Source organism: Pocillopora verrucosa, chromosome 9 (genome assembly GCF_036669915.1).
Source record: "Pocillopora verrucosa isolate sample1 chromosome 9, ASM3666991v2, whole genome shotgun sequence".
In the NCBI taxonomy this organism is placed as follows: domain Eukaryota; kingdom Metazoa; phylum Cnidaria; class Anthozoa; order Scleractinia; family Pocilloporidae; genus Pocillopora; species Pocillopora verrucosa.
In genome coordinates, this window is record NC_089320.1 from 9,286,620 (window position 1) to 9,296,232 (window position 9,613).

Here is a 9,613-nt window from a genome sequence, read left to right on the forward strand (position 1 = left end):
GGAACCGGTCGATATGCAGGGTTAAAGGTAAAAAACCAGAATAAGTTTATTTTAGTAAGCAAAATTTCGTATATCTTCGTTAAACTAAAAAACGATAATTTTTTTCAATCTGACGTCTATGAAAATGCCAGTATTAAGTACATCACTTAATGAACTAAAAACTACTTGCAATACAAAAGTGGAAATAACGATAAGCTTAAAATTAACGATTAAGTGAGAAGAGAAACACCCATGGGAATTAATCACACATATCAACACTAAGGATGTTCCAGAAATCTAAAAAATATTTTCGCAACAATAATCGACAACAGCATTTTAAGGACGAACTTCAGTACTCTGCAAATTAAATATCTCAGTGTAATACGTAATTTCTGAACACTTTTCTAGTCCATTCTATTATCAAACCTCTAAACACTGTTCAGTCAATGTCTTTTTTCGACTGATAAATGTTCACTGTACTTTTACACCGGCTCGATATCTAAACAAGCTGTTCCTGAACCCATTTCAGCCGTTTAACAGTCATTTCTTTTATATTTGTCGTCGCTTTCAACAGGTATCAAACAAAGTATACTTGCGCCCATATGGCATGCACTACTTCGCAACGTTAGCTCGTCTCAGGGAAAGCTTTCTGTTCTCCGTTTAAACATAAAGAACTGAATTGATAAGATGTTAAGGGCTCTCAATTAGGAAACAGTTTCTTCTGACTGTCTCTGAACGCCGTAAACTGAATCCAAGTTGAAATGAAAGCGACGAAGCAGACTGAAAACTTCACGAATCACACTGAAAACTTCACTCAGATCCTTTTCAATATACAATTCCCTTTATTTCTCATCACCAATAGAGTAAACTATAGAAAGATGTTTAAACCACAAACAGAATCCATCGTTAGCGATCTGTATCGTCTAACATCGCTCATCTGCTTTTTAACATCGCACTGCTTTAGTAATTGATTTGACTGATAGAACCGTCAGCGTTACGCGTCATCTTATAAAGCTTCTCGAGCTCATGATGTTATTGTTGCAAGTGGCATCGCTCGATTTGGCTTTTGATGAGGCGGTTTAGGAGTTGGTTTTGCTGATGTTGGGAGTGTATTATTATAGTTGGCATTGGTTGTCAGGTAATATGACTAATGGTAGAAAGGGTGTTGATGGCAGTAATGGTACGTGTAGATTATGGGGTGGATGAAATTAGTAACAGCCATGGCTGCTGTGACAGTTGTGTGAGCAATTTGGGGCCAATCAAAACTATAACAAAATTCACGAACGTGATTGGTTATCACCAGCCCGATTTGAGCACTAATAGAACAGTGTACGCGTCATGCTTGTTATTGGACAGTGGAAAAGGACAATTAAAGGAACAGTTAACACTTCATGCCTGTGTTAGTGGACAGAACGCGTCATGTGCGCGCGCTGCTATCTCCCATTTTGCCGAGTTAACCGTTTTTTTTTTACGAAAAAGTATAACCGATGTCAAGTTTCTGTCTCAAATTTTGCCATAGTTTTGATTAATTGATAACAGGACTTCGTGTCGTCTAATTCTGTCTATAATCGTATCAGCGATTAACAAATCGGAGTCCTGCTTCGCACTCGTCCGCTTTTGGACAGGTTTCCTTCAGATGACGTTGGATTTCTTTGCCGTCATGTTTCATTTTGTCTCGTCTTTCGACGTATACTACTGGTGTTTGCAAATATTAAACCACTGCACGCCCTGTGGTCACTTTAGTCTGTGTAGTTACTGTAGTTTGTATAGTTAGTGTAGTTACTTTAATTTGTGTATTTACTGTCGTTGTGTAGTTACTGTAGTTTGTGTAGTCACGGTAGCTTGTGTAGTTACTGTAGTTTGTGCAGTAACTCTAGTTTGTGTAGTTACTGTAGTTTGTGTAGTTATTGTAGTCTGTTTAGTTACTGTAGTTTGTGTAGTTACTATCGTTTGTGTAGTTACTGTAGTTTGTGTAGTTATTGTAGCCTGTGTGGTTACTGTAGTTTGTGTAGTTACTGTAGTTTGTGTAGTTATTGTAGTCTGTGTGGTTACTGTAGTTTGTGTAGTTACTGTCGTTTGTGTAGTCACCGTAGTTTGTGTACCTACTGTAGTTTGTGTAGTCACTGAAGTTTGTGTAGTTACTGTAGTTTGCGTAGTTAGGTTAGAAAGCAGGCCTGATCTAATGCCCCCAACCCGGCCACCTTCCCGTTTGAAACACACATGTGAGAAGCCCCCCCCCCCTCCCTTCTCATGATCTTAATGCTATTGTGAAGCTTATTGATAATTACCTCAGTTAAATGTAATGTAGATAAATAGGCTATAGTTTTTGTTTTCAGAAGGGAACTAAATATTTGATGGCTAGAAATTGGAAATGCTTGAATTTATTAACTGATCTAATACCAACCTGTTTGTGACTCCCATTGTAATACTGGTTTTTCATAAAAACTCGAATATCTGCTAAACTGGAACCAAATAAATACTAATGAAATGTCTATTTCATTACAATACGTTACTCATACGCTTTTAGTTCGTATACGTGGAAAGATGAAAGTAATGATAAATTAAGAGCGACAGGCATGCTTAGATCAGTTTTCGTATTTTAAATTTCAATTTGTCCAACAGAAACAGCACTGTTTACCGCTAAAAAAAACCCTGCAATAACCCAAAAGGTCGTTAAGGAAATATTGTAAGCAGCTGAGAGAAATCACAGTCGCCAATCACAGCAAAGTTGGATGGATTCGAGTGAAAAAGTGCACCCATATAAAGTAAAAATAATAAAACTCCCCGAAGTACTGCGATATAACGCAAGAGACCAACTAAAAGTGTTTTCATTTCGGCGTTTATTTCGTTAAGAGAGTGTCGCGAGTTTCTAAGATCAATCACAGAGGAAAGTAGAATAAAAGTAATGTAGTAATAGATTGCTTTTGACACTCTTTGCAACCTTCAAGCTTAAGGTTACAGTCAACAATATCTGGTCAAAATTTCAAAATGCCCGTTTTTTTTTTACTCTTTAGTTAAAGACAGCAGTTAAGTCTTAAAAAGGACGCGAGATACGGCTGAAAAATGCTTTCAGGGAGCCTGTAATGAAAAGCAAAAGCTGTCAAAAACAAAACAAAAACTGTAAACAGTTTTTTTTATTTTCATGATCTATACTTCATAAGCTTTAAAGGTGTTTGCATAGTTTAATATGGTTTCTTTAAAAGTAACGAGTGTACGACCATTTTTCCGGAAGGCACCCTATTTTTTTGACAGTAACTTAATTGACCGAAAAGTAACTTTTTGATCCTGGATAAATTTATTTTCTGGTAATTGTCCTTTCTGTCTTATTATAGGAAGAGGTATTTATCCCTAGTTATTCTCTCTGGGATACCCAAAACGCTGTTACAACGCCATTTAGTGAACGGCGCAGTAGTAGCGACGGAGAAAATGCTGGCCGCAAGGTTTGGGTCGCGTCACACAACTCGACCGAAATTTTCGACTCAACTCAGATCTCCCTCCTTTTTCGCGCCGCCTCTACTATCGCGCCTTTGATCATCTCGCTCCGATTTACAAAATGAAAGCCTAGAGCACGCTGTTGAAAACACCTGCACAAGTCTACGCGTGTTGTGAAAGCCCTATAACAAGGTCAGAGTGTTAACGCTCTCCAGGCACCTAGAAGGGAATGCCTTTGAACACTTGAACCCTTTGAGTGTTGAAGCACTCTTGATAAGATCACCTTCAGCTTGTGGTTTCTTTTTCTTAGCTACTATCTTCCCACAAGCATTACTTATGCTTCTCTTCCTTGGGAATTAAAATTGTATTCAATTGCCATGTTCGAGTTGTGAATGCACACGAAATGCGTAAAAGTTGCTCGAGGCGTAGCCGAAGGCAACTCTTATTGTGCACGCTTATCTCTTGCTCTCCAAACTTTCAGTGTGCACGCTAACTCGATATAGGAACTCTAAGAATCAACCAATTCTTAGGTTTTGGTATCGCTGTTGGACAGAATTATTTGAAATATATAAAGCAATTTTCAAGTAAGTCTTGAAAGTAAGGATTGCTCTAATTTCATTCGTGTTTTTCCAAACTTCAAGCAGTTTGCTTGTTTTCACTTTGAGTTCCCATTGGCTGATGATGACGTAAGCCTTTATTCTTATTGCTTGCCGGGATTACTATGGTTTTGTTTTTTTCCACATGCAATTGAAAACTGCTCTTTGAAATCCGCTATATGACTGAATAATTTCTGCAGCAAAGAAGACCATTGACATGGCGCCTATATTTCTATTTAGTCATCATGAAAACTGAAACTAAGGTAAGGGGGAAGAACGTGAACTTGATCTTGAAACATAGTTAACATTATTTAATGTATTTTCATATCTGAAGTGTCGAAGAGAATATAAACTGATCTCTTGTAGTGTCTTAATCCCTAGCCCATGCAGTCCTCAGCTGGTCGAAGGCTCAATCATTAGAAAAGAATATCCTAGGCCGTGCTGGTCCTGTTGTCAACTTGGGAAAACGGACTTTCCTGTTAACACACTGAGGGACGAGTATAACTCTAGCCCTCACTCCTTTAAGTGAGGAGACGGGCCATGCTATGCTACACTCCAACAACAATATTTGGGTTCTAGGGTCATTATTTCAAGCCGAACGCAGCAGAACAAGTCGCCAAAGTAGTTGGTTAAGGCAAGGTGCTGTAGTATACGTCACTGACATATACACTGAGATGCATTTTGCCGGGAGAACTTCGCCGATTTGCCAGCGCAGTTACTGGAGGACCTCCTCTATATGGACCCCCTTTGGGAAATCATCGAGGATTATTTACTACTAAATTTTTAAGCTTCGTTATTGTGTTTTCTTATCGCATGCAAAGTAGATATTTTTGCAGTTTTGAAGTTGTTGGATACCAAGTATCATCGAGTTCATGGATTATTGCAGGGTTTTCACCCTCGCAGTGCAGTTGTAAAATAGTACACTATTGATTCTTCAAGGGAGATTGAACTGAAAATGTGAGAGCTAAAATATGCATTCCTAAGGGTTCTTGATTGCAAGTTTTTCGGATCATGTGTACTATAGGTGGACTCGGTCGACATATCGGGCGACAGTCGACCGATATATCGGTCGACTATCGGTCGACTATCGGTCGACTATCGGTCGACAGTCGACCGACTATCGGTCGACTATCGGTCGACTATCGGTCGACTATCGGTCGACAGTCGACCGATAAATGTGTCGACCGATATAGTCTTAAACCATCGATACTCGACCGATACATGACCGATACATGACCGGTACTTGACCGATACATGACCGATACTTGACCGATACATGACCGATACTTGACCGATACATGACCGATACTTGACCGATACTTGACCGATACTTGACCGATACTTGACCGATACTTGACCGATACTTGACCGATACTTGACCGATACTTGACCGATACATGACCGATACTTGACCGATACATGACCGATACATGACCGATACATGACCGATACATGACCGACACTTGACCGATACTTGACCGAAACTTGACCGATACTTGACCGACACTTGACCGATACTTGACCGACACTTGACCGATACTTGACCGATTCACGACCGATACTTGACCGATACATGACCGATACTTGAACGATACATGACCGATACTTGAACGATACATGACCGATACTTCACCGGTACTTCACCGATACTTGAGTGACACTTCACCGATACTTGACCGACACTTCACCGATACATGACCGACACTTCACCGATACTTCACTGATACTTGGCCGATAATTCATTGCCCCCCGGGGGGAGGGTTTATTCCACGATAAAAGATATAAAACTCTAATAAGTAATGTGATTACCTCATAATTTAGATGTAAATTGCGTGTCTGGAATCCAGTTTTAAATTTCTCTTGTGCCGGCCATAGCGCGTATCGTCTCCGGCAGCGAATTCCAAGTCCTTACAGCGGCGAAGTAACGAAGAGACCTTAGACCATAATAATAATAATAATAATAATAATAATAATAATAATAATAATAAAACTACTAATATAGCGCTTATCCAGTCCTGTTCTAAGCGCTTTACAAAAATATTAAAATATCACACGTTAAAATAATATTAAAAGTAAGTCTTAAGTTAACTGATGTCTAAGATATAGGCGTTTGACATGGATAATAAAAGAGATCATACATTAAAGTAATTTTTAAAAAGATGAGTCTTAAGTTTACGTTTAAAAATATTTAAATTGTCACAAGAACGAATGTCATCAGGTAGTTTATTCCACAGTTCAGGAGCCGAAACAGCAAAAGCTCTATAGCCATAGGACTTGAGATTAAACTTGACAGGAGTCAGACGCAATGTTGAAGACGAACGGAGCGTTCTTGAAGTTTAATAACGGCGTATTAGGTCTTGAATGTAGACAGGAGACTGCTGGTGAAGAGCTTTATGGGTGAGCAGAATTATTTTGAATTTAATTCGCTCAGAAATTGGAAGCCAGTGTAGGTCGAACAAAACAGGGGTGATGCGGTCGAATTTACGAGAGCTGGTAGCAAGTCGAGCCGCCGCATTCTGCACTGATTGGAGCTTTTGGATAGCGTATTTGGGGACACCGTATAAAAGAGAGTTACAGTGATCCAACTTGGAGGTTACAAAGGCGTGGACTAGAGTCTCAGTGGTCTTAATGGATAGTAATTTCCTTATACGGGAAATGTTCCGAAGATGATAGAAGGCAGATTTACAGACAGATTTGACATGAGGGAGCATTGACATAGTACTATCGAAAACGACGCCGATATTTCTGGAAGATGAAGACGGCTGTATTATATCAGAACCAAAACGAAGTGGAGGTATAGACTGTTGAGGGTTGTGCTTTGAATAAAGGTAGAGAAGTTCAGTTTTGTCTTTGTTTAGCTTCAGCTTATTTAAGGCCATCCACTTATCTAGATCAGATAAGCAATTCTCGATTTTAGCAATGCTACTGGTTAATTCCAGATCATCGTCAACGGAAAAAGAAATGTACAACTGAGTATCATCGGCGTAGAAATGAAATTGCATGTCGTGAAAACGTAAAATGTCGGCAAGAGGAGCAGTGTAAAGTAGGTAGAGGATCGGCCCAAGAACGGAGCCTTGAGGTACTCCACACTTGAGCTCACGAGATTGCGATTTCCTTCCATCGATTAGGACGACTTGTGTGCGTTTAGTAAGGTAGGAGCGGAACCAGTCAAGTGCAGTGCCACGTATTGAGAATTTAGATTTCAATCTTTTGAGCAGTATTACATGGTCAACAGTGTCAAATGCAGCGGAGAGATCTAGTAACAGGAGCATGACACAGTGGCGATTATCGATAGCAAGCAAAATGTCATTTTGAACACGGAGAAGGGCGGTTTCGCAGCTGTGGAATGATTTGTAGGCAGATTGTAGCGGCTCTGTGAGTTGGTAGAAGTCAAGATAAGCTTGAAGACGCACTGCCACAACCTTCTCAATGACTTTCGAGATAACCTTAAGGTTCGAAATAGACCTAAAATTACCAAGAACTTCGTGGTCCAGGTTCGGTTTCTTGAGAAGAGGGGTTACAACAGCGTTTTTAAGGGACGAAGGTAGAAAACCAGATACCAGTGACAGGTTTACAATACTACAAATAGATGGTAGGAGCAGGTCCAGATGTTCTTTAAGTAACGTGGCTGGTAAAGGATCCAGACAGCAGGATTTCTGCACAACAGAGCGGGCAATCTTCGATAGTTCAAGATTTGAAGTAGGTGAGAAGTTGCTAAGCTCACAATTAGTGGTGGAAATATCCAGTGAGGAAAAGTAATCCGGAATTTCAGAAGGAGTAGGTATACTTCTAATACGGGTTATTTTATCTTCGAAGAAGGTAACAAATGTATTAGCGAGATCTTCAGCTGATGTGCTGGTTGGATAACTTTTCTCTACTTTCCTGTGGAGGAGACGGTCGATTAATCGAAATAGGGCTTTGTTGTCGTTGCCAGCCTCTGAAATACGATTAGAGTAGTAATCCATTTTTGACTTAAAAATGGTGTTCTGAATAATAGTGCGTTGATTAGCGTAAAGTCGATAGTCTGATTCAAGTTTGGAGCGTCGCCAGCGCCTTTCAAACTTGCGGCAGGTTGTTTTCTGTTTTCTGATTTCCTCGCTGTACCAGGGAGCATTAGGTCGCAGATTGATGATTCTTGTGCGCAAAGGTGCATGTTTGTCTAAAATGGAAAGTAAAACCAATTCATACTGGTCACAGAGTTCCGTAATTTCCTGAGATGGTGAGTTATATAAGGCGGAGGAACGAATATCACGCCGTAGGTTGTCTGGATCAATGGTACGCAGTTTACGTGATGAGATGGTGAGCTTAGCTTTAGGTGGTCTCTTGATAGCCAAGGTGCAAAGAACAGCAAAGTGATCAGAGATAACCGGGTCATTGATGGATAAATTTAAGACAGTTTCTTCGCCAGATCTTGTGATAATGAGGTCAAGGGTGTTGTTGTTTTTGTGCGTCGGGGTGTGGACATTACAGACTTCCAGATTGAAACAGCTTAAAAGGTCGAGAAACTTATTGGCAGTGTTGTCAGATGAATCGTTGACATGAAAATTGAAATCACCGGCTAGAAGAAGACGGCCGGTAGAAGATACTAGCCTTTCCAGCAGTGAAGAAAAATCATCAAAAAAAGCAGCATGTGTAAGACCATTCTTGACAGAAATTGGAGGGCGGTAAATAACAATAATACGTATGATAGATGAGGAACAGTGAAGCAGTACTTCTTTAAATTCAAAAGATTTAAACGGATCCGATTTAATTTGCTCCATTTTCAGATTTTTCCTGTAGAGTAGGCCAACACCTCCACCATTTCCATTAGGTCTTGGTATGTGAACAAAAGCATATCCGGTGAGACTGATATCACGAACGGTGTAGTCAGAGCAGTCATCGGGTTTAAGCCAGGTTTCAGTTAAAGCAAGAATGTCGATGTTTTTGTCAACCACAAAGTCTTTAATTTGTAGCGTTTTATTGATGATGGATCTTGCATTTAGAAGGCAGAAGTTTAGCGAATTTGCAGATGAAGAATTCAACGGGTGTCGTTTAATCGTTACCAAGTTATTTAAATTAGGTCCAACAGATAATTTCACACTTGAAGGTTTACGAACATTCCATACAGAACTAATTTCTGTGATTTTGTGGAAACCATACGATTGCTTCATGGCCTTGCCTGCTCGAGTGCGACGTGTTCTGAGAATCCCTTGAATTTTCAGGAACTGGAAAAGGTCGGGTTGAAGTACCATGTTTTGTACATCTTACTTTAGGTATCAAAGCATATTTGTGCCCCTTTAATTACGATGCGTGTTCTTTACTTGAAATGAATTAGCTGTAGTGGTGGGTGTCTTCTTTTGAAAAAATCTGTCTATCGTAATTAACATATATTGGGTGAGACGACCCTCTAATGTGTTTTGTAAACCAATCAAATTGAGCATTCTTTCTTAATGAAGGGTCTTTGCTATAAATACATGTCATACCTAAGTGCACGGTCCTTTACCCTCTCTAGTTTTTCAAGTATATTCAACCTATTGACTTTGCCTGTTACTTTTCCGGAGATAGATGTGGTGTGAGAATTAAGGATCTGTGTTCACTTACAGTAGATCAAAATTATGAGATCTACA